The sequence below is a fragment of the Nicotiana tomentosiformis genome, chromosome 1, assembly GCF_000390325.3.
Source record: "Nicotiana tomentosiformis chromosome 1, ASM39032v3, whole genome shotgun sequence".
In the NCBI taxonomy this organism is placed as follows: domain Eukaryota; kingdom Viridiplantae; phylum Streptophyta; class Magnoliopsida; order Solanales; family Solanaceae; genus Nicotiana; species Nicotiana tomentosiformis.
The window spans coordinates 56,392,930-56,420,218 of NC_090812.1; the positions used below are offsets into that span (position 1 = coordinate 56,392,930).

Below are 27,289 nucleotides of genomic sequence, written 5' to 3' on the forward strand. Positions count from 1 at the left end.
GCACAACTTGCCAAACCTACAGGATCGCGGACTCTCCCACGTGATCGTATAGCACAAAATTTTAGCTGCCCAGTTAAGCCTACGCAATCGCATACCTTCTCACGCGATCGTGTAGAAGGAAACCAGAACGTGCAGAAACCAGAACTTCAGCTATCACGCCAAGTCCAAAAATGATCCGTTAAGCATCCGAAACTCACCCGAGCCCCTCGGGACCTCAACCAAATATACCAACAAGTCCTAATATATTATACAAACTTAGTCGAGTCCTCAAATCACATCCAACAGCACTAAAAACATGAATCACACATAGATTCAAGCCTAATGAACTTTGAAACTTTCAATTTCTACAAACGACGCCGGAACCTATCAAATCAAGTCCGATTGAACTCAAATTTTGCACGCAAGTCATAAATGATATAACAGAGCTATGCAAATTTTCAGAACTGGATTCCAACTCCGGTATCAAAAAGTCAACTCCCCGGTCAAACTCTTTTAGCCATTTCAAGCCTAATTTAACTACGGACTTCCAAATAAAATTCCGAACACGCTCCTAAGTCCAAAATCACCATACAGAGCTGTTGGAATCATCAAAATTCTATTCCGGGGTCATTTTCTCAAAATGTTGACCGAAGTCAAACTTAGCATTTTAAGGCCAACTTAAGGAACCAAGTGTTGCGATTTCAACCCGAACACTTCCAAATCCCGAACCAACCATCCCCGCAAGTCATAAATTTATAAAAGAACATATGAGGAGTTTTATTTAGTGAAACGTGGTTCTAAAAGTCAAAATGACCAGTTGGTCATTACATTCTCCACCTCTTAAACAACCATTCGTCCTCGAACAGGTTTAGAATTATACTTGGAGTGGTGAAAAGATGAGGATAACAGCTGCGCATCTCATGCTCGGTCTCCCAAGTTGCCTCCTTGACTGGATGACCCCTCTACTGTATCTTCACGGAAGCAATGTTCTTTGACCTCAGCTTTCGAACCCGCCTATCCAAAATGGCCACTGGTTCCTCAACATAAAATAGTTCTTTGTCCAACTGAACTGAACTGAAGTCTAACACATGAGACGGATTGCCGTGATATTTCCGGAGCATAGAAACATGGAATACCAGATGAACTGCAAAGAGACTAGGTGGTAGTGCAAGTCTGTAAGCCACCTCTCCAACTCTTTCAAGAATCTCAAAAGGCCCAATATACCTAGGGCTCAACTTACCCTTCTTCCTGAACCTCATCACACCCTTCATAGGCGAACTCGGAGCAGGACCCGCTCACCAACCATGAATGCAACATCACGAACCTTCCGATCCGCATAACTCTTCTGTCTAGATTGGGCTGTACGAAGTCAATCCTGAATCAATTTAACCTTTTCCAAGGCATCTAAACCAAGTCTGTACCCAATAGCCTAGCCTCGCCCGATTCGAACCAAACCACTGGAGAGCGGCACCACCTACCATACAAGGCCTCATACGGAGCCATCTGAATGCTCGACTGATAACTGTTGTTGTAAGCAAACTCCGCGAGTTGTAAGAACTGATCCCAAGCACCCCTAAAATCTATCACACACGCACGAAGCATATCCTCCAGTATCTGAATAGTGCATTCGGACTGCCCGTCCGTCTGAGGGTGGAATATTGTACTCAACTCTACCCGAGTACCCAACTCATGATGTACTGCCCTCAAGAACTGTGATGTAAACTGCGTACCCCGGTCAGAGATGATATATACCGGTACGCCGTGAAGTTTGACAATCTCGCGAATATAACTGCTCGGAAGAGTAATTAGTCATCACAGGAACAAAATGAGCTGACTTGGTCAACCTATCCACGATCACCCAAACTGCATCAAACTTCCTCTGAGTCCGTAGGAGCCCAACAACGAAATCCATAGTGATCCTCTCCCATTTCCATTATGGAATCTCTAACTTCTGAAGCAATCCACCCGGTTGCTGATGCTCATATTTCACCCGTTGACAATTTAGACACCGAGCTACATACTCCACTATGTCTTTCTTCATCCGCCTCCACCAATAGTATTGTCTCAAGTCCTGATACATCTTTGTAGCACCCGGATGAATGGAGTACCACAAACTGTGAGCCTCCTTGAGAATCAACTCACGCAAACCATCTACATTAGGCACACATAGCCTGCTCTGCATCCGTAATACATCGTCATCTCCAATAGTGACTTCCTTGGCATCACCGTGCTGAACTGTATCCTTAAGGACAAGCAGATAGGGGTCATCATACTGGCGCTCTCTGATACGATCATAAAGAGAAGACTAAGAAACCACATAAGACAAAACTCGGCTCGACTCGAAAATATCCAACCTGACAAACTGGTTGGCCAAGGCCTGAACATCCAAGGCTAAAGGCCTCTCTGCTACTAGTAAATATGCTAAGCTGCCCAAACTCTCCGCCTTACGACTCAAGGCATCATCCACTACATTGGCCTTTCGGGGATGATAGAGAATGGTGATATCATAATCCTTAAGCAACTATAACCATCTCCGCTGCTGCAAATTAAGATCCTTCTGTTTAAACAGATGCTGTAGACTCCGGTGATCGGTGTAGACCTCACAATGGACACCGTATAAATAATGCCGCCAAATCTTCAAGGCATGAACAATAGCTGCTAACTCAAGGTCGTGGACTGGATAATTCTTCTCATGTACCTTTAATTGTCTGGACGCGTAGGCAATCACCCTACCGTCTTGCATCAATACTGTGCCGAGACCAATACACGATGCGTCACAATACACAGTATAAGACCCTGAACCTGTAGGTAATACCAATACTGGGGCTGTAGTCAAAGCTATCTTGAGCTTTTGGAAGCTCTCCTCACATTCCTCGGTCCACCTGAACGGAGTACCCTTCTGGGTCAATTTGGTCATAGATGCAGCAATAGAAGAGAAACCCTCTACAAATTGGCGATAATACCTTGCCAAACCAAGGAAACTCCGGATCTCTGTAGCTGAGGACGGTCTGGACCAACTCTGCACTGCCTCAATCTTCTTTGGATCTACCTTGATCCCCTCGCACGAAACTATATGGCCCAAAAATCCCACTGAATCAAGCCAGAATTCATACTTTGAAAATTTTGCATATAACTTCTTTTCTCTCAAAGTCTGAAGCACAGTCCTCATGTGGTGTTCTTGATCTTCCCGACTCCAGGAATACACCAAAATGTCGTCAGTAAACACAATGATGAAAGAATCAAGATAGGGATGAAATACACTATTCATTAAGTGCATAAATGCTGCCGAGGCGTTGGTCAGCCCAAAAGACATCACAAGGAACTCGTAATGACCGTACCGAGTCCTGAAAGTTGTCTTCAGGATATCTGGCTCCCGAATCTTCAACTGATGATAGCCTGAACGTAAGTCGATCTTAGAGAATACCCTGGCACCCTGAAGCTGATCAAATAGGTCATCAATACGTGGAAATGGATACATGTTCTTCAGCTGGCGGTAATTAATATACATCCGCATAGAACCATCCTTCTTCTTTACAAATAAGACAGGAGCACCCCAAAGCGATACACTAGGCCGAATAAAGCCCTTATCAAGCAATTCCTATAACTGTTCTTTTAATTCTTTCAACTCTGTTGGGGCCATACGATATGGTGGAATAGAAATGGGCTAAAGCTGAGTGCCCGGTAACAAATCAATGCCAAAATCAATATCCATGTCGGGTGGCATACCCGGGAGATCTGCTGGAAATACATCAGGAAAATCCCTTACTATATGAACTGACTCCACGGTAGGAATTGTCACACCCCTTTTACTACCCCCAAAAGGATATGAGGTGGATTAAAGGGTTTTTCCAATTAGAGTGACAAAATTGAGTATGGATTCTTTTATTTACAGAGTCGCCACTTGGAATTGATTTTTGGGTGTTCCAAGTCACCTTTTATTTGAATCCCTAATCAAAGGAAGATTTGACTCTTTTATTATTGGTATGCGAAAATAAAGTCCGGGTAAGGAATTCTGTTGACCGGGGAGAAGGTGTACGGCATTCCCCGAGTCCCGTGGTTCTAGCACGGTCGCTTTATTGACTACAACTTGGCTTGAATTAATTTTGGATAAACTCTGATTTATTGGTTTCCATGTTTTTTTCAATGTACACTTTTATTTCTTGATTAGATTTATGAAAATTATCTTGAAACAAATCACGTGTGTGAATGCGTTTTATTTATTGTGCCAAAATCATGTCACACGTATGTGTACACAATTAATAGCATTTTATTATATTGAGATTGTTTCGTCGAAGTTGCACAGACGCAGACCTTGCCTTTATTTTTGAAAATCGTAACTATGTCACGCGAACGTATACATAATCACGATGGTTTGATTAAGATCGCGCCCAGAGCAAACTAACGTATTTATGAGTATTCGAGTATTAATCGATGTAAAAGAAACTATGCCAACTTATTCTAATTCTTCAAGACCCAATGACTAAGACCAAACTCCCCATGGAACAACTTATATATCTTAGCTAATGACCCACTTCAAATTGCACAGTGGCTTATTTCTTATTAAAATAACCTCTATTTTCCAAATTACTTTTTTTTGTAATAATGTGATCTTATCTATTCACATCTCAATAAAGTATAAGATATGTAAGCAACAAAATAATTGAAGCCGCCAACATTTACCCTATTTAAGAACAAATAAGCAGATACTTAAGACTTAAAATTTGAAGATGCCAAAATTTTAAAGTACTACGCATTTCACTTCTTACTCACTTGAATTTCAATTATCACGCTAGCCATCAATTAGTTAATTATATCAAATGGATAATTAATCACACTAAAACGAAGCCAACATGCTAATATTCTTCAAGGAACGATTCAAAGTCAACTAAAATAGGATGCTCAAAACTTAAAATATACAAAGATCATTCATGGTGTATATATTAAAAATAGTGATGCAATTAAGAGATGAACCTTAAGAAGAATCTGACTTTGAGAGGTTTACAGCAGGGGAGTCCAAAAGTAAATAATAACTCCAAACAGGACCTTGACGAACTAGAAACTTCATCGGACAAGGCGCAGACCTCGACCTCACAACAAACTTTGAACCCAACCTCTTCGAACTCAGCAATAATGAACGGACGAGGTCAACACCTGCCGGGTTTTAAACGGTGGTTCAAGGTGATTCCAATGGAGGTTTCAGAACTGTTTAGTGCTGATTTCGAGGGTCAAAACGGGCAGCAATTTTGGTGGTTTCTCGCTACTATTACTGCTGCGCTTTTGTTGTGGGTTTTTGTGTGAAAAGGAGCTGCTTTGGGGTCATTTTCGCAGCTGTTTTGGGGGTGATTTCGGGCTGGAATTTGAACTGGTTTTACAGCCGAACTGCTCCTGTGTTTTTGCACATGTTGCAACTGATTTTCAATTGATTAAAGGAGCTTTATGGACTGACTTTCATGGCTGAAATATGGGCTCTTTGGAGGGTGTTGAGGGTGGTTTAATGGAGGTAATGTTTAGGGAGAAGATGAATATGTGCTGAGGAAGAAGAAGAAGTGAAAGGTAGCTGGTTTTTTTCCTACCCTTAGAGCTTTTGGGTTCCTCTCTTTTTTGTGTGTTATGTGTGTGTGTTTATAGCTGAAAATGGGGTATGGGGTTTGTGATAGGAGACAAGCATGGGGGACAAGGAGTGGGGAATAATGGAGAGAGTAGGGAGCAAAGTGTGGGGGGACAAGCATGGGGGACAAGTGTGAAAGTGGAGTGGGGAACAAACATGTGGGATAAGCATGGGGACAAAGCATGGGGGACAAGTATGGAGGACAAGCATGGGGAACAAAGAAAAGTTGAGTGGGGACACGCTTGGGAAGCGGGAAATATTCAAGCACGGTAAAAAATTAGGTGCTCACAGCATGCCCCTCTTTGCTTGGAAACATTAAAAGTTTTCATGCAAAGATAAAGGGAGCCGTGTGACTAAGTTTTGACCATATCGTTATTCAAAAGAGGAAGAAAATAAAAGAAAAAGGTGCAACCGAGTCATGATTTTGGACAACCTACATATCCCGAGTTATAAGGGAATCAGGTCGCGTGTAGTTCAAGAAAAATGATAGAGTGATGAGTTCGAAAGTCGAGCTAGGTTCCGTCGAGGCTCTGGTCCGTGGTCCTGTTATTACATCAAAATCTAAAGGAACTAAACAAGCCTATCAACTATAAGTTACAAGATTCCTATCTATAAGTCTTTTGAAGCTTGATCTTGAGTCTTGAATGGTTCTTCATGCAGACTTTTGATTGGAGCCTTGATGCTTGCTAGCTACAGGTGCTAGTTCATTCTTCTTCAGCTTTTCAAACCAAGAGGGGACATGCAGAGCTTGAGACTTCAGCCACATCTTGAGCAGTTCACATCTTTCATCTGCATTTTGGATTCACTTCTTTTTCTTTTCTTTTCTTTATTCTGGATTCAGACTTCTTCTTTTGTTCATCTCGAACCTTGTGCCTCGAGGTAAAACCTGCTCAGACATCACAACAAACAAACAAAAAAAAATTTTCTGGCCCAGTTTTCACTAGAAAAAATTTCGTGAGTTATTGTAACAAAATTCTAAACTACTTCTTTATTGAAAGAAAATAAAAAAAAAACAGTAATAGTGTACCCTGAAAAGGTCATGATGATTTTGTTTTTTTTATTGTCCCAAAAGAATGTCTCAACTAAGGATTTGTGTACCTTATGTTGGGAAAATATGGTCAGAGAATGGGATACCCTATATTGGCAATGATACTAGGGAGTGGTGTATCCTGCATTTAAAATCAAATCAACTAGGGAGTGGTGTACCCTATGTTGGAGAACACAACTAGGGATTGGTGTACCCTATACTGGTAAGGAGATCAAGGATTGGTGTACTTTATGCTGGTAAGGAAATATAATCAGGGGATTGGTGTACCCTGTATTACTAAGAGGAAAAACTGTAACCAGGGGTTGGCACCCTGTATTACTGAAAAAGAAATGTAACCAGGGATTGGTGCCCTGTATTATTGAAAAGGAAATGTAACCAGGGGTTGGCGCCCTGTATTACTGAGAAAGAAATGGAACCAGGGGTTGGTGCCCTATATTACTGGAAAAAGAGATGTAACCAGGGACTGGCGCCCTGTATTACTGAAAAGGAAAATGTAACCAGGGGTTAGCGCCCTGTATTACTGAAAAGGAAACGTAACCAAGGGTTAGCGCCCTGTATTACTGAAAAGGAAATGTAACCAGGGGTTGGTGTCCTATATTACTGAAAAAGAAATGTAACCAGGGGTTGGCACCCTGTATTACTGGAAAAGGAAATATAACCAGGGGTTGGCGCCCTATATTACTGAATAAATGTTGAATCCCCGGGACGAAAAGGGTCTACCTAGGTTAAACTACAAAAAGCAAACCTGGGCGAAGAGTACTTCTACTCGGAATATGAGCTGGATCCCCCTAGGCGAAAAGTTTCTACCCGGGTTAAACTACATAAAACAACCTAGGCGAAAAGAGCTTCTACCCGGAACTATGAGCTGGATCCCCCTAGGCGAAAAAGGTTCTACCTGGGTTAAGCTACGTAAAACAATCTCGGCGAAGAGTACTTCTATCCGGAAACTATGAACTGGATCTCCCTAGGCGAAAAGGTTCTACCTGGGTTAAGCTATGTAAAACAAACTAAGCGAAGAGTATTTCTACCCAGAACTATGAGCTGGATCCCCCTAGGCTAAAATGTTCTACCTGGGTTAAGCTACGTAAAACAACCTGAGCGAAGAGTACTTCTACTCGGAACTATGAGCTGGATCCCCCTAGGCAAAAATGTTCTACCTGGGTTAAGCTACCTAAAACAGCCTGGGCGAAAAGTACTTCTACCCGAAACTATGAGCTGGATCCCCATAGGCGAAAAGGTTCTACCTGGGTTAAGCTACAAAAACCAATCCTGGGCGAATAGTAATTCTACCCGGAAACTATGAGCTGGATCCCCCTAGACGAAAAGATTCTACATGGGTTAAGCTACGAAAAACAATCCTGGGCGAATAGTACTTCTACCCGAAAACTATGAGCTGGATCCCCCTAGGCGAAACAGTTCTACCTGGGTTAAGCTACGAAAAATAATCCTGGGCGAATAGTACTTCTACCCAGAAACTATGAGCTGGATCACCCTAGGCGAAAATGTTCTACCTAGGTTAAGCTACAAAAAATAACCTGGGCGAAGAGTACTTCTACCCGGAACCGTGAGCTGGATCCCTCTAGGCGAAAAGGTTCTACATAGGTTAAGCTACGAAAAAAACCTGGGCGAAGAGTACTTCTACCCGGAAACTATAAGCTGGATCCCCTTCCCCCTAGACGAAAATGTTCTACTTGGGTTAAGCTACGTAAAACAACCTGGGCGAAGAGTACTTCTACCCGAACTATGAGCTGGATCCCCTTTGGCGAAAAGGTTCTACCTGGGTTTAGCTATGATTAAAAAACCTAAGCGAAAAGTACTTATACCCGCAAATATGAGCTGGATCCCCCTAAGAGAAATTGTTCTACCTGGGTTAAGCTACGTAAAACAACCTGGGCGAAGAGTACTTCTACCCGAACTATGAGCTGGATCCCCCTAGGCGAAAATGTTCTACCTGGGTTAAGCTATGATTAAAAACCTTAGTGAAGAGTACTTCTACCCGCAAATATGAGCTGGATCCCCCTAGGCGAAATGGTTCTACCTGGGTTAAGCTACGTAAAACAACCTGGGCGAAGAGTACTTCTACCCGAACTATGAGCTGGATCCCCCTAGGCTAAAATGTTCTACCTGGGTTAAGCTATGATTAAAAACCTTAGTGAAGAGTACTTCTACCCACAAATATGAGCTTGATCCCCCTAGGCGAAATGGTTCTACCTGGGTTAAGCTACGTAAAACAACCTGGGCGAAGAGTACTTCTACCCGAACTATGAGCTGGATCCCCCTAGGCGAAAATGTTCTACCTGGGTTAAGCTACGAAAGACAACTTGGGCAAAAGTACTTTTACTCGGAACTATGAGCTGGATCCCCCTAGGTGAAAAATTTCTATCTGGGTTAAGCTACGTAAAACAGCCTGGGCGAAAAGTACTTCTACCCAAAAATATTAGCTGGATCCCCCTAGGCGAAAATGTTCTACCTGAGTTAAGCAACGAAAAACAGCCTAGGCGAAGAGTAATTCTACCCGAAACTTTGAGCTGGATCCCCCTAGGCGAAAAGGTTCTACATGGGTTGAGCTACGAAAAACAACCTGGGCGAAGAGTACTTCTACCCGGAACTATAAGCTGGATCCCCTTAGACGAAAATGTTCTACTTGGGTTAAGCTACGTTAAACAACCTGGGCGAAGAGTACTTCTACCCGAACTATGAGCTGGATCCCTCTAGGCGTACCTGGGTTACGCTATGTAAAACAACCTGAGCGAAGAGTACTTCTACCTGGAACCATGAGCTAGATCCCCGTAGGCGAAAAGGTTCTACCTGGGTTAAGCTACGAAAAAAACAAACCTGAGCGAAGAGTACTTCTACCCGAAAACTATGAGCTGGATCCCCCTAGGCGAAAAGGTTCTACATGGGTTAAGCTATGAAAAAACAACCTGGGCGAAGAGTACTTCTACCCGAAACTGTGAGCTGGATCCCCCTAGGAGAAAATGTTCTACCTGGGTTAAGCTACGAAAAACAAGCCTGGGCGAATAGTACTTCTACCCGGAACTATGAGCTGGATCCCCCTAGGCCAAAAAGCTCTACGTGGGTTAAGCTACGAAAAACAACCTGGGCGAAGAGTACTTCTACCCGGAACTGTGAGCTGGATCCCTCAAGGAGAAAAGGTTCTACCTGGGTTAAGCTACCAAAATGATCTGTATGAACAATAGTGATGTATGTTGAAAATAAAAGAAAATGGAGATTTTGTGAAAACTTACCTTTGGTGACATTTGTCCTTTAGGAATCGACATTCTGCACTGCTTTGTTCCTGCTGCAAACAAAGAAAAAATGTGAGTTTTAAAATGTGGTGGTTGATTTGTGACCTTGATGTCTTTGGCAGCTTGGCTTTGTGCCCATCTTTTTTATGATGACTTCCTGAATACCACGATTGGCCGCATGGGACCTAACCTTTTCAACTTTATTTTTACTTTGTGGCATTTCACTTTCGACTTCTTTCCTCAACACTTTCAATTTCAGAGCATTAGGGGAACCTTTGGCTTTTCAAACTTTGCCAAAACGGTTAGCCACGTGAGACTTAACCTTTTCAACTTCATTTTACAGGTCGCATTTTCTTGTTGTAGGCACTAGCCATTCTTTGTTGGTACAATTGCCCGTGGCAAATTGCGGCCAATCATTTTTCATCCATCAGTGTCAATTATTTCAATCGGTTCTTGACTCAATCTTTATCCTCAATCCCGGCTTCAACAATGATCCGAAGAGAGGGAATCTCAACTTCGTTCCAATTTTCTATTTATTTTCTTACAAGCCTTGTCTTCAAAATATTTTGTTTCTTGATCTATTATTTCGGTGTCTGACAACGTTTTAGGATCTGGGCATGAAGTCCGCAAGCATATCATGTCATTAAAATCTGCATTAACAGAACTAAAAAGAGAATAAGAAAAGTGACAAGATTAAGAAAAGAAACATTCCCCGACAATGAAATATTAATTTCATTTGTTTTTTTATTATAATTTTTTTTAAGATAGAAGGGTTTACATCAGAAAGCAAATGAGTGAAGTAAAAATATTCGAATTAGATCCTGAAATAATTCGGACGCAGAAAAGATAGCAAGACCGGTTACCGAGACTCCCATATGATAGAGAACTTTTCAGGTTTGGCGCCCGTTTTTAGGTTTCTCTTCTGTCTCAGCAATGGCTGCAATGGCCTTCAGTGCCAGATCAAATTCCTCATCTTCACAGATCATTCCGATTACTAGCCCATTGGTGTGAGTAGGGAGAGAATTGTTCATCATATTAGGGGCCTCTTCATCCCTAAGTACTATTTTCTTGACATTGATGAGGTCTTCCACTGCTCTCTTAAGAGTCTAACAGTCTTCTGTATCATGTCTGACTGCTCCAGAGTGGTATTCACATCTAGCATTAGCCTGGTGCGAATGGGACTCAGGGTTTGGCCGGTTCGGGGCTACTGGCCACATTAGACCTAGCCTGACTAGCTTTTGGAACAAGATCGAGTATGATTCACCAACATGGGTAATCCATCTCGGGAGGCTCTCTCTCTTCTTCTTTTTTTTTCTTCCAATTTTTTTGATTTTTTTTTTCATATCTTGATTTTTTTCTCTTTTTGTTGTTTTTCGCTCTTTGTTTTTCTCTGTTATTTTTTGTCACTCTTTCTCTTCTTCTTTTTTTCACTCAATGTTTTTTCAAATTTTTTAATTTTATTTTTTTACTCAATTTGTTTATGGCTATGATCGAATCCGATGGGGATTGCCTACGTATCATGACGCCGCATGAATCAGATCATTACGTAGTTCAGGAATACCGGGAACAAAGTACTTAAGCTAGCTCTTTTTTTCTTTTGAAATGTTTGAAAAGAAGAATTCTTAAAGGAGAAAGAAAATATATATATATTTTTGATTATTTTTGTTTTTTTTGATTTTTTGGGAGAAAGACTTCTAAAGAAGGAAAAAACATATTTTTGGATTTTGATTTTGATTTTTTTCAAATGAAAGACTTCTAAAAAGAAAGAAAATATTTTTGGTTTTTTTTCCAGTGAGAATCAGACACGTGTAGTTTGGTGGATCAGAAATAAAATAGATAAACTAACGCTTTTTTATATACAATTAATCCGACAAAATTTCCTAGCAAAGAAAATATTTTTAATTTTTTTTTTCGATTGTTTTTTTTGGAATTGGTGAAAGATAAACTTCTAAAGTAGAAAAAAAAATATTTTTTTTTTTGGATTTTGGGAGAAAGATTAAAAAAAAAATAAAAAAAAAATATTTTTTGGATTTTTGGTCTAAAAAAAAAAAGAAAGCTTCTAAAGAAGTAATTAAAGGAAAATATCTTTTTGGATTTTTTTAAAAATTGAGGGCCGAAACCGATAAGGTTTGCCTACGTATCTCACATCCGGTGAGAATCAGACCCGCGTAGTTCGGTTAAAATTGACTATGTTCTTCTTTTTTTTATATGAAAATTAATCTTTAAAAACCATATGCACTAAACCACATCATTTTTTCTCTTTTCGTTCAACCGATATGTGCTAAAGTCGGTTGACATGCAAACCTCCCAAATAATGCAACAAGTAGCACATAACATGACATAATGGTCTCAACAAGGTACCTGTCCTAAAATAGAACTCGGCCCATGAGTCGAGCGCTGCTAAGTCAAATGCACATGATGCAAATAAAGCGTAGCCTACTAGGGATATTCATTACTTGTGGCTTGTTCTTCTAAGTTTGTAAATCCTAAAGGAGATGGTATCTAGACCTGGCTTACCCGGGCGGACAACCCGAGCCGAGGAGCGTCAAGCATTACCAGTAGTAGAACAGCACTGGCTAGCTAACGGCTCTCCCGCCTAAACATGTGTGACTAAATCCTTTACCAGAAGCTGGTAGGCTAACTGGCTTTATCTCAAGACAGAAATTTTGTGATACTGGTAGGCAAACACAATATAACTAATTATCAGAAGACTTAGTGGGATGCGAGAGAGGATACAATTTATATGTACAGTTCAACAATATCAAGACAGTAAAAAGTGGACAAGTAGCACATTAGTCCCAAATAAATCACAATATATACAAAAATTAATAAAGCCAAATAAAGTCAATGTACAAGCTCGAATTCTTGAAGTTCCCCAGCAGAGTCGCCAGAGCTGTCACACCCCTTTTACTACCCCCCAAAAGGATATGAGGTGGATTAAAGGGTTTTTCCAATTAAAGTGACAAAATTGAGTATGGATTATTTTATTTACAGAGTCGCCACTTGGAATTGATTTTTGGGTGTTCCAAGTCACCTTTTATTTGAATCCCTAATCAAAGGAAGATTTGACTTTTTTATTATTGGTCTGCGAAAATAAAGTCCGAAAAAGGAATTCTGTTGACCGGGGAGAAGGTATAAGGCATTCCCCGAGTTCCGTGGTTCTAGCACAGTCGCTTTATTGACTACAACTTGGCTTGAATTAATTTTGGATAAACTCTGATTTATTGGTTTCCAAGTTTTTTTTTTCAATGTACACTTTTATTTCTTGATTAGATTTATGAAAATTATCTTGAAACAAATCACGTGTGTGAATGCGTTTTGTTTATTGTGCCAAAATCATGTCATGCGTATGTGTACACAATTAATAGCATTTTATTATATTGAGATTGTTTCGTTGAAGTTGCACAGATGCATACCTTGCCTTTATTTTTGAAAATCGTAACTATGTCACGCGAACGTATACATAATCACGATGGTTTGATTAAGATCGCGCCCAGAGCAAACTAACGTATTTATGAGTATTCGAGTATTAATCGATGTAAAAGAAACTATGCCAACTTATTCTAATTCTTCACGACCCAACGACTAAGACCAAACTCCCCATGGCACAACTTATATATCTTAGCTAATGACCCACTTCAAATTGCACAGTGGCTTATTTCTTATTAAAATAACCTCTATTTTCCAAATTACTTTTTTTTGTAATAATGTGATCTTATCTCTTCACATCTCAATAAAGTATAAGATATGCAAGCAACAAAATAATTGAAGCCGCCAACATTTACTCTATTTAAGAACAAATAAGCAGATACTTAAGACTTAAAATTTGAAGATGCCAAAATTTTAAAGTACTACGCATTTCACTTCTTACTCACTTGAATTTCAATTATCACGCTAGCCATCAATTAGTTAATTATATCAAATGGATAATTAATCATACTAAAACGAAGCCAACATGCTAATATTCTTCAAGGAACGATTCAAAGTCAACTAAAATAGGATGCTCAAAACTTAAAATATACAAAGATCATTCATGATGTATATATTAAAAATAGTGATGCAATTAAGAGATGAACCTTAAGAAGAATCTGACTTTGAGAGGTTTACAGCAGGGGAGTCCAAAAGTAAATAATAACTCCAAACAGGACCTTGACGAACTAGAAACTTCGTCGAACAAGGCGCAGACCTCGACCTCACAACAAACTTTGAACCCAACCTCTTCGAACTCAGCAACAATGAACGGACGAGGTCAACACCTGCCGGGTTTTAAACGGTGGTTCACGGTGATTCCAATGGAGGTTTTAGAACTGTTTAGTGCTGATTTTGAGGGTCAAAACGGGCAGCAATTTTGGTGGTTTCTCGCTACTATTGCTGCTGCGCTTTTGTTGCGGTTTTTTGTGTGAAAAGGAGCTGCTTTGGGGTCATTTTCGCAGCTGTTTTTGGGGTGATTTCGGGCTGGAATTTGAACTGGTTTTACAGCCGAACTGCTCCTGCGTTTTTGCACATGTTACAACTGATTTTCAATTGATTAAAGGAGCTTTATGGACTGACTTTCATGGCTGAAATATGGGCTCTTTGGAGGGTGTTGAGGGTGGTTTAATGGAGGTAATGTTTAGGGAGAAGATGAATATGTGCTGAGGAAGAAGAAGAAGTGAAAGGTAGCTGGTTTTTCTCCTACCCTTAGAGCTTTTGGGTTCCTCTCTTTTTTGTGTGTTATGTGTGTGTTTTATAGCTGAAAATGGGGTATGGGGTTTGTGATAGGAGACAAGCATGGGGGACAAGGAGTGGGGAACAATGGAGAGAGTAGGGAGCAAAGTGTGTGGGGACAAGCATGGGGGAAAAGTGTGAAAGTGGAGTGGGGAACAAGCATGTGGGATAAGCATGTGGGACAAAGCATGGGGGACAAAGAAAAGTTGAGTGGGGACACGCCTGGGAAGCGGGAAATATTCAAGCACGGTCAAAAATTAGGTGCTCATAGGAATATCAATACTAACATCTCTCACATAAGTCAGATACACATCACACCCCTTCTCAACCATTCGTTGAGCTTTAAGAAATAAAATAACCCTGCTAGGAACATGATCCGAGGTACCTCTCCACTCTAGCCGTGGTAGACCTGGCATAGCGAAAGTCACCATCTTGGCATAACAATCAAGAATAACGTGATAGGGAGACACCCAGTCAATGCCCAAAATAATATCGAAATCCACCATACTGAGCAATAATAAATCAGCTCTAGTCTCGAAACCACTGATAACAGTTAAACACGACCGATACACACGATCCACAATAATAGATTCACCCATGGGTGTAGATACATAAATAGAAGAACTCAAGGAATTATGTGATACGCCCAAATACGGGGAAAAATAAGATGACACATAAGAATAAGTGGAGCCTGGATCAAATAAGACTGATGCATCTCTACGACAGACCAGAATAATACATGTGATAACAGAATCGGATGCAATGACATTTGTCCTAGCAGGAAGGGCATAATATTTGGCCTGGCCTCCCCCTATAGGGCGACCTCTACCTGCCCAACCTCCACCTCTGGCTGGCTGTGTAGGTGGAGTGGCAACTGGTGCAGTAATCATGGCCTGAGAAGCCTGAGGACCTTGTGGAATGGGTGGGGCCTGAGAAATCTGTGGAAGTGCACCCCTCCTAAGTCTGGGGAAATCCCTCATGATATGATGAGTGTTACCACACTAAAAATAAGCCCTCGGAGGATGTGGTCGCTGGGACTGGCTCAGGCCTAATCGACTAGACTGCCTGCTGAAAGCACCCCGTACATGAGGTACGGTAGACTCCGGCGGTGCATAATATGGAACCTGAGGTCTAGGAGTAGCCGGAATATCACTAGAAGCTGGAAGTGCTGAATGAATAGGACGGCTCACATAACCTCTACCATGACGGGCTGCAACTGGGGGCATGAGAATTATTATATGTGCCAGAATCTCTGGTCTCTTAGCTTCCCTCTCTTCCCTCTCCCGAGTCCGCATACCTTCCAATCTCCTAGCAATTAACACCACCTGTTGGAATGTGATGTCCATCTCTAGCTCTCGGGCCATACTGAATCTGATACTAGTGTGGAGACCCTCAATAAATCTACGAACCCGCTCTCCAATAGTAGCAACTAAGGCTGGTGCATGCCTAGCCAAATCACTGAATCAGACCGTATACTCTGACACAGTCATAGAACCTTGGCGCAACTGCTCAAACTTTGCGCGCCATGCATATCTAAGACTCTGAGGAACATACTCCCTTAAGAACATATCTGAAAATTGAGTCCAAGTGAATGAAGATGCCTCAGCGGGACTATCCAACTCATATGCCCGCCACCACTGGTAGGCTGCTCTTCTAAACTAGAATGCCGTGAAAGAAACCCCACTGGAATCCATAATAACCATAGTATTAAAGATACAATGACATTCCTCCAGAAAACCCTGAGCATCCTCTGAAGCTAAACCGCTAAAAGTGGGAGGGTGGTACTTCTTCTACCTCTCGAGCCTGAGTTGCCCCCCTCTGAAACTGCTGCCCTTATTTCAGGCCAAACTTAGACAACTAGCTACACTGGTATAACCTCTGGGGCATGGTCAACTTGGGCCTGTGGCTCTGGAGTACGAGCGACGGGAGTCTGTCCTCCTCCCCTAGCCTGAGATGTGGCAGGAGCAAGTGGAATTAACCCTGCCTGAGCTAGAGTGCCAAACATGCTCAAAAATTGGGCAAGAGTCTCATGAAGTGCAGGAGTAGTAACAGGCGTCTCAGGTGCCTTCTCTCTAACTGGAGCTACTGGTGGCTCTAATGCAGCAGCTCGTGCAGGTGCTCTGGCTGCACCACGTGGTCTTCCTCGGCCTCTGCCCCGACCCCGGCCTCTTGCGGCTCCAACAGGGGGCGCGGGTATTTGATCATCGAATCCAGTTGTGCGTGTTCTCACCATCTGTGAGAGAATAGAAAGATAATGGTTTAGAACTTTGAATTCAACAATTGCGCACCATAAGGAAATCAAAGAAGTGAATATTTTCCTAGCAGTTCCATAGCGTCCTGAAGATAAGTACAGACGTCTCCGTACCGATCCGCAAGACTCTACTAAACCTACTTGTGACTCCTAACACCTATGAACCTAGAGCTCTGATACCAACTTGTCACGACCCCAAATTCTCTCCGTAGGATGTCGTGATGGCACCTAGTCTCTAAGACTAGGTAAGCCTATCAATGCAGAATACCAATAGAAATCTGAAATAAATAATCTTCAAATTCACATAATTACAACTCCCAAAACCTGGTAGAAATAAGTCACAAGCTTCTAAACGTTTATTCTACATGTCCCTATACATCAAAGTCTAAAGCAAATAAGGAGGACAACACAATAAGATAGAAGGGGACTCCGGAGTCTGCGGACGCTGGCAGATATACCTCGAAGTTTCCTCGTACAACTAGTTTACTGATGCATGGTCTGGTAGGATGTACCTGGATCTGCACAATAAGATGTGCAGAAGCGTAGTATGAATACACCACAGCGGTACCCAGTAAGTGTCAAGCCTAAACCTCGGTAGAGTAGTGATGAGGTCAGGTCAGCCCCTACTGGAAAATAAATAATGTCGTGGTAAAATGTTTAACAATATAATAAGATAAAATGACAATAGAAATGAATCAACTAGTATGTCACCATTTAATTACACCAAATAATGGCAATTTATACCTCGTGGAAACAAAACATAATTATTTTCAACTTTAAGAAAATCACAACACTAATCAAAGGCAACTGCGGCCATAAATCAATATCAACAAGGGCACTCCCGAGGTACCACCTCGTAGTCCCAAATCATAAATAAATTCACAATATTTCATTTCCTTATATCACAGCGGGAGCCTTCATAATTTATTTTAAAGAAAATATTTTTCCCGAAATAGCATACCGCGTTTTAGCCATCCTTATCACACTGCATGACTTCTTTAGTTTCCCCTACTAGCCATGCGTATCAAGCTACCCTTATCTCACCGCATGCGTTTCAACAACCAAATCTTATACCACCGCATGCATATCAATATCACAATATATCCTAATTTGCACCTCAAGTTCTCAAATATTTCAATTTGCCAAAATAAATCAACAACAATACTTTTTCCACAATAAAGAGCTCACGGCTCCATCACAATGAGTACGAAAGTCTCACAAAAATATTCGGGAATAAATAACTCAATAAAATAATATTTCAAAATTTTAATACATTGTTTCAATACCAAATTTAGAATGTCAAATAATTCATATTAATAATATTTAATTTAAAGAAAATCAACCTTCAAATAATGCATAGAATAAAAGAAATCAAGTTTAAACTAAACAGGTAAACCAATTAGCAGGAAAAGGTCAAGCAAATGTAAAGTATAAACATTTAAATCAATGATGAAGAATATAACAAGGTAAAATTATTTAATTAATATGCAACATCGATCTACACAATTTAAAGACATAATCTTTCATATTTCGCCCGTGTACACACTCGTCACCTTGTGTACATGACTTTCAACACATTTCATTTTATCACTTTAATACCAATCCTAGGGGAAATTTTTCCCGCACAAGGTTAGACAAGTCACTTACCTAGACTTGCTCCAATTTAACCAAGTAGTACGCTTTTTCCTTGATTTTTCGACTCCGTCGACTCAAATCTAGTTATAATTAATTCGATACAGTCAACAAAAATTATACAATCAATTCCATAAGAAAATACTATATTTTTCAATAAAAATCCGAAATTCACTCAAACTGCACGTCTCGGAATCCGACGAAAGTTATGAAATATGGATGCCCGTTCAACCACGAGTCTAACCATATCAAAATGACTAAATTTCGATAACAATTCGACCTTCAAATCCTCAAATCTATCCAAGAGGGTTTTCAAAATTTTCCAACTTAAATCACCAATTAAATATTAAAAACAGTGATGAATTCGGGTAATCTAACCAAAGTTGAGTTAAGAACACTTATCCCGATGTTTTCTCTGAAAATCACCCAAATATCGCCTCAATCCGAGCTCCAAACATTCTGCCCAGTGATTTCTTCTATCCGATCGCGGACCAACTCACGCGATCGCAAAGCACAAGTTTTTCTTGCCCAAAAATAACTCTACGCGATCGCGAAAAATACCACGCGATCGAGAAGCACAGTCTCTGCAAGCCTACGCGATCGCGATGCTTCTCACGTGATCACGAAGCATTAAGCGCGTGGCCCAGCTTCTACCTTGTTTCCTATTCGCGAACGCGGTCTTAGCCACGCGTTCGCATAGCAAAGCTTGCCAAACCTACGCGATTGCGGACTCGCCCATGCGATCATATAGCATAAAATTTTAGCTGCCCCGTTAAACCTACGCGATCGCATACCTTCTCACGCGATTGCATAGAAGGAAACCAGAACCTGCAGAAACCAGAACTTCACCTATCAAGCCAAGTCCAAAAATGATCAGTTAAGCATTCGAAACTCACCCGAGCCCCTTGGGACCTCAACCAAATACACCAAAAAGTCCTAATACATCATACGAACTTAGTCGAGTCCTCAAAAATCACATCCAACAATACTAAAAACACGAATCACACATAGATTCAAGCCTAATGAATTTTGAAACTTTCAATTTCTACAAACGACGCCAGAACCTATCAAATCAAGTCCGATTGACCTAATGACATAATGGAGCTATGAAAATTTTTGGAACTGGATTCTGACTTCGGTATCAAAAAGTCAACTCCCCGGTCAAACTTCCAAACTTAAATTCCTATTTTAGCCATTTCAAGCCTAATTTAACTACAGACTTTCAAATAAAATTCCGAACATGCTCCTAAGTCTAAAATCACCATACAGAGCTATTGGAATCATCAAAATTCTATTTTGGGATTATTTTTTCAAAATGTTGACCGAAGTCTAGTATTTTAAGGCCAACTTAAGGAACCAAGTGTTCCGATTTCAATCCGAATATTTTCAAATCCCGACCAACCATCCCCGCAAGTCATAAATTTATAAAAGCACATACAAGGAGTTTTATTTAGGGGAATATAGTTCTAAATGTCAAAATGACCGGTTGGGTCATTACATATGGTTAAGCAGATGCCCTCGAACATTTTTATTATCCTTTTCAAATTTCTTTTCAGCATCATCATCAGCAACAACAGTAGCCGTTATATTAGAACTATCAGCAACATTAGTAGTGTTGAAAACAACATCAACAGGAGGTTCGTTAAACAAAACGTAATCCACTGCTAATTATTCAAAGAAAATTAGAAGTTTCTGGGACCAACGCTTAAAATTGTTGCCATCTAAAGGTTCAAGCTTTGACAGATCAGGAAGTATTTTGTTCAAAGTGGTAGCCATTAGTCAATATTATATACGAAATCGCTTTCAAATTGTAAGAAAAAATAGTAAATAATATTGACCAAGAATAGAAATAACTTATCAAATAAATACTGTGTCGTGGCAAGCCACTGCCTTGAAAGCGATTTCGGTCCAACTGGGTGCAAATCGTTAAGACTGATTGCTCCCCAAGGTTCCACAGTACTTCCAAACACGTGCACTCGTGGCTGGAAGTTTGGAGTTTGCAAAAAAGAATTGCCCATGAAAAATAGGAAGAAGAATAGTCTTTTGAGAGGATGAGAGAATAAAATTTTTTGTTGGTGTTTTGGCTCACAAATGATGATGTTTATATAGGCAAATCATTTACATTTTCTTCCATCAGAAAATCGTAAGAGGCCAAATGTGAGTTATTGTTATATAACATTTATTTTAGTTTAATGACAAAATTGTCATAAAGATAGTAACTTCAAACCTTCTGAAAAGTTGTATCTTTTCGCAAACGAAGTCACAAAAGTTAAGAAACCGTCATATGAATGAATGTGAACCATTTATGAAGTAGTAACTTCATTCTCCCACTCCGCATATACATAAAATCTAGAAATGTCATAACAAATTAATGGTGGAGAGGTATGACAATTAACCATAGATTAATTGTAGATTAGAAGTGTTCTTTGTTCTTTGCATTATTAAATTAGAGTAACGCCTAAAGAGGAATAATACCAACATTAACTACTACTCCTACCAATTACTAAATCACTCTCCAACAATCTACCGGACCAAATTTGCATTATATAATCTCAACTGCGTACTTTCTTTACATGAGAAAAAAATGGACGAAGTTTAAACGCTAGGAACAAGATTATATTTATATCATGCGTTTACAAGAAAACAGAATTAAAAGTACGGACTATATGTACTGTATATTTTCTCTAAAACAATGGGTATGTCTAAAACAATGGGTATGTATCATTTGTTTTGTTGGATCTACTAATTACAACATGTGCATAGAAATATTTACCCGGGTGAGAAAGGAGAAAACAGATTAAAAAAAAAGAGAGAGGAAAAAACAGAGTGCAAATAGTTTATGAGTCAGCCCCAGCCTCAGTGGTTGGACCAATACCAACTTGTAACCATTGTGAATGATTATCAGAACTGGTATTGATATCCTTTAAGTCACTTAGCTTTGCTAATTTCAGTTTACTATCTGCTTCATCATCTTCTACAATTTGTGTTGTGTTATCACGGATGTTATCGTTCATGTTGTTTTTTTCAGTACTACTATTATTGTTGTTGTTGTTTTCTTGATTCTTGTTGTTATCGTCCTCGTTTTCTTGGCGCGGTTGCTCGTACTTGTTTTGGTAAATAACATCATTTTTTGCTTCCTTATTTGCATTAATATTACTCCATGGATGCAAGTGTATATCCGTGGAAACCTCAAAGCTCAACGGATTCGTCCAAGGTTCTTGCCTTACTCTGGACATATCTTGATCATCTGCTGGAATGTTAAGATCTAAAGGATCTGATATATGCAATATTGTTGATTTTTCATTAATTTGTTCTAAAGGATTCTGAAAATGGAATTTAGCAGAAAAGATAGTTGAATCTTGGGAGTTGGAAGTGATCCAATGGCACCTTTTGTGGCCACCTAAAGCTTGCCCTGTTGAGAAAACTCTATGGCATATTGAACATTCATGAACTTTTGATTTTCTCCTAGAAGCTCCTACTAATGAGGGGCCTTGTTCTAATTGGTAAGATGATGATTTTGAACCTTTAAAGTAATCTTCATTTGTGATCACATAATCATGATTAACTAAGCTACTATCATCTAATTGATCTTGTTTAGCTGCATAACATCCTTTAACCTTCTTATGACTTGCCCTATGTCCACCTAATGCTTGGTGGGAATTGAATACTTTTTTGCATGCTTTACATTCAAACAATCCTTTGGAAGCCCCTTTAGCCTTGTCCAATGGTAATATAAAGAAGTTACTTTTTTTGAGATATTCGTCTCGATTCACGAGAGGAGTACTACTAAGGTAGGTCATTGGATTCCGCCTCTCCTCCTCCTTACTAGCCGAGGCACATGATTCCTCTTGCTCGATGGTTAATGGGTTCACCCTTGGCTAAATCTATAAGACATTTCGCAAGGAGAAGATCTTCTTGCTCACTTGATATATTATAAGTTGAAGTAAAACTTCCAACTTTAGTCCTCAAGGATCTTTTCCTTTTAGACCAACCATAACCTTTTCTTCCACCAATATATTCCTCACCATCTGAACCACCCGGTGATGATATCAAGGACTCAGCATCATCTGAGCTACATTTTCCATGTTCAAGAAAAGATTTCCATGACAAGAATTCTTGCCCACAATTCTCACATACCCTAGTGCTCTTTAGCCTATTAGGGTTTGCTCTCAATTGATACATCCTCTTGTTATCACTTCTTAGATGTTTGTGTTCCCAATCACTAGCTTCATCATCATCCACAAATGCACTCTCATCTCCAATCCCGTGAGCTCTCATGTGCCCACCTAGAGCTCTCCCACACATAAAACCCTTCTTACAAACTCTACAATAATGCTTGAAATTAGGCTTCTGTTCCTGATCAACACAAGCCATGACTAAACAAAAGATTAAAAAAAGTAAAAAGATTTACACTAGTACATAGTCAACTATGTGTGAGAGTAAGACAATAAAGAAGAAAGTGTGAGTGAGTTAGGAGGATGAATCAAGAAAGAAGAAATAGTAATGGGGTGTGGCATGGGTTAAGGGGGTGTGCGATAGGGGATGCTGTTGTTGCTGTTGTTGTTGTTCTTGTAGCTGTAGAAGTTGTTGTGGGCTTGTATGGTTAAAAGAAAGTTAATCCTAGTTTTTAGTTAGAGCCAATGGTTTGTTTTGTGAGGAGAGGAAAATATATAGGAGTTCGAGTGAGAATAAGGGAGTGAAGGTGACAAGTGGAATGAAGGGAGAAATTAGCCCAAATTAAATCTAACGGCAGAGGCTGGTGTATGTTAAACACAGTGAAGCTAAGGGAGCTAATTAACTGCTAAAGTAATTCACATCCCTTCATTTTCAAGCCAAGAAATTAAACTACTACTACCACTAAAGTCCTCATGCTTTCTCCTGTTATATCGCTTGGTTCTATCTGTTTTTTAATTTCCACACAAAATATTGTCTTTGAGACTTCATTGTTTTGGTTTTTTATTTTTAGAATTTAACCTATATGTATTGACATAAAAAAATATTTGTACAATCATGTCACTTATAAGGTAATTATAAGTAAAATTTCTATGATTAGCATTAATTAATATATTATAAAAAAGGTAACTAACATGTTATAATATGGTATAGCGAATTTTTTTTATTAGTGTATATCATAAATCTTCATTTTTAATGTTCTTAGCTTGTATAAGAAGAAACAATCCGATTGAATTGTCAAAGATCAAACTCAGGAGCAACTTTCAAGTTGATGTGGATCTTTATCATAGAATTTTCAAAGAGCAAAATTTATATGCTTAGAATAATTTAATTAAATTTAGTAGCCTCAAGATGTTTTTGCTATACAATGAACATACGGGAAGGAGGGTTCAATTCTTTCGTGATCTTTTTGCAAAGTATTACACCTTAATCAAGGCACGACCACTAGGTATTTCGCAAAACGGAAATTTTGAATCATCAAATCTCATCCACCATTTCTATTTGCACCTTAATTATTCTAAATCAACATTGGTAGAAATATTTTTGGGCAAAATGATGTTGTTTTCTGATGAAGAGAAGAGAAGAGAAAAGAGGAAAAAGATAGAAGAAAAAAAGAGATGATTCTCTAATAAATTTTCATAACTTTAGGTATTGTTTGTGGGCGGATATTGTGAATACTCGAGAGTCGTGGGCAGATATTGATGCATTCTTCGCATAGAAATGACATTAGGTAGCCACTCTAAATGGCTGCTATTTAGGAATTAGCCAATGTGTAATGAATTTCAATTTTTACGTTCAATTTTTCAGGATACAAATGTACTGAATTGTCCTGAATTTATGATTTTTAGTTCTAAATTTCAAGACAAAATAAGTACTGGCTAATCTCTAAATAGCAGACCTAAGAATGGTTGTTCGTGTACTTCCCCCTTTCTTTTTCCATTGCTTGTGAGGATCATAAAGTAAGAAGACAGCAAAAAAAAAATAAAAAAAAATAGGACTTTTGAATAATAATATTTGAAAGATAAATTTTATTAAACTCCTAAAAGGAGAACATTTCAAAGTCATATTTGTGACATTGTTTTTACTCATTATTTTTGTGTTTGTGTTGAAGAATACAATCAAAAATTGACATTGGAATTGTAGGCTTGTCCAGGTTTCCAGCCAACAGGAATGACATTGGGAGCAGTGAGTTTCTTATTGAACTCAGTTGTGAGCCTAAGAGAATATGGAGCAGGCTGTGTTGAAGGGTTAATATTAGTACTCCATGTTGCCCCAAATACATGATTCATAGTTATCCACTGCGTAGATCTTGCTGGCACAAGCTCCACTAAATTAAGATCACCATCTCCACTTTCAAACTCTACATTTACTGATAAGAAATTAGCATTAGATCCCGGATCCACCTTGAATGCTACATTTGTGTTCTTGTATACGCACGGTACCCTACAATAACAAGTACAACTGATTATAAGAAATATTCTTTGTGCGGTCAGTATATATAACTTTATTCAAAAAAGTATGTACCTTTGGTAAGAGATTGAGATATTTCCCATATTACGTAACGCGTCAGCTTGTCCAGGCTTGGCCGTAGCTCCCATGGCAGTTCCACTTAGATCAAAATGAATAGCACCTGAACACCCAGGGCATTCATCTGTAATGGTTACAGTCACTGGGTTTCCTGACAAGGGCCAAGATTACATTTCACCTATAATTGAACAAGATGTACAAGTCATGAGTATATAACATTGACGAGGCAAATTAACGAAGTCTTAGACATTAGAGCAATTTATCGAAGGATTTCACTCATATATACTGATAGTACAAATTAATTTTTACACTATTAGTTAGTGCATTTTAATATGTTATAACATGTTACTGGAAGTGACGAAAAACTAAATTATGGGCAAGAATTAATATGGACCTGGTAGCAAGCTCCGCAGCCTAAGCCTTTCCTGTAGAGAGGAGGATTTCCAGCAGATACAAAGGAATTATAAGGGGTTTGTGATACAGTATTTGTATATCCACAAGCTCCTCCACCTTGTATGACAAAAATGAAAATTAATTGTATGGTCCAATTAATAACAAATCTCATAAAACAATTAAAAAGATCAACTTTAATTACCCTGACTGTGTGTCGAAATCAACCTCTAATATATATAAATTAAATTACCGAAAACAAATGTTGTATGCATTAATAAAAAAGTTTTATTCAGAGTATAACATCATTAATTACCACTTCCTGTTTTAACATGTGCACAAGTGCAGTGTTTAAACAAACATAGAGCTATAAAAGTGAAAATGAGAGGGAGATTAAAAGCCATAATATGCTTGGTTTACTAGATAGAACAAGAGTTTATTGTCCTTAATCTTTTTTTATAATTGCTTGGAGAAACTCTATGGTATGGGTGCTCTTTTTATAGTGGAGAAAACATAATGCTTACCAAATATTAAGGAATATTTGATATCTAAAAGATATTAATGATCCTCCATGTTATACTGTAGTTTTACTTACCATAATGGCAATATATTAAAACTAATTACCAAAGAAGTATATATAAGTCTTGATAGATATATAGTAAGTTAGAGCTGACCATTGACTAAATTATCTTACACAAAGAAGATCTTGCTAATTTACCAAAATCATCCCTAGGTTCATTAAGAGATGATAACTACTTACTATTTCACATGAAATTATCTCGTTGATAACTTGCCAATATTCTTTGATATATTTTTGTCTATTCTATCAAACAATCTTGAGAATTATTTTGTGAATGCTATGATCTTGAGATACTCTTGAAATCCTTATATTCTATAAATTCAGCTGGCCAATAAAAATATAAAACATGATACTTACTTGATAATGAAATTTAAAAGTAGACGCATGCACATATATATACGTACGAAACTTTCATAACTAACTTATGTTCAGACAACTTTTTTGTGGATAGTCCAATAGTGGTAAAGTATGGGTACAAATGATAGATTATGCACAAAATTTATTACTGCTTCGTCTCAAATTATATGTCGTATTTCTCTTTATATACTCGCAAAAATCATAGTAGAAGGATATTATAATAGATACTATACACCAATGATAGATACAGGGGCAGATGGTGAAAGAACCCCCGCTCGTCTTCACTATACCCATGTTATGGAGAATACAGTGGCACTTTTCCAGAAAGCCTTGTGCGTCCTCTGTAGCTAGGCCACTGAAAGAAGGAGGATGGTATTTTTTGTACCACTCGAGCCTGAGCTACTCCTCCTTAGAAGTTGATGCCCTAACCTCGGCCTGAACTGGGACAACCAGCTGCACTTGTATAACCTATGGGACCTGCTCAACATGGAATCACTGCTCTGGGGTACGGGCCGCTGGAGTTTGAGCTCCTACCCTAGCCTGAGATGTTGCCGTTGCAAGTGGAATCAACCCCGCCTGAGCTAGATTACCAAATATGCTCAAGAATTGGGCGAGCGTCTCTTGAAGTGCAGGGGTAGAAACAAGCGCCACAAGTGCCTACCTCCCAACTGAAGCTACCGGTGGCTCCTCTGTCGTAGCTCGTGCAGCTGCTCTGGCTATACTACATGCCCCTCCTTGTCCTCTCCCGGACCTTAACCGCGGCCCCAGCCCCGGCCTCTCGCGGCTCTATCAGGGGGCACAATATCTGATCGTCGGATCCAGCGGTGGATGTCCTCACCATCTATGAGAGAATAGAAAGACATAGATTTAGAAATCTAAAGTCAAGAAATTCGCATGATAAGGGATCAAATAAGTGAAGTTTCCTAACAGTTCCATAGCCTCTCGAAGATAAATATAAAAGTTTCTGTACCGATCCGTGAGATTCTACTATTCCTGGTTTTGACACGTA

At 39.4% G+C, this 27,289-nt stretch overlaps 1 long non-coding RNA gene and 1 pseudogene across 1 annotated transcript; both read right to left on the minus strand.

The window, feature by feature from the left end:
• Positions 1-21,026: 21,026 nt before the first annotated feature.
• Positions 21,027-23,232, minus strand: LOC104110258 (zinc finger protein ZAT4-like; annotated as a pseudogene).
• Positions 23,233-24,514: 1,282 nt separating this feature from the next.
• Positions 24,515-25,457, minus strand: LOC104110257 (uncharacterized). Its single transcript, XR_011415097.1, has 3 exons — positions 25,348-25,457; positions 24,951-25,131; positions 24,515-24,869 (listed from the first exon to the last, which is right to left on the minus strand). It is a non-coding gene; the product is annotated as an uncharacterized lncRNA (long non-coding RNA).
• Between the last annotated feature and the right edge of the window lie 1,832 nt (positions 25,458-27,289).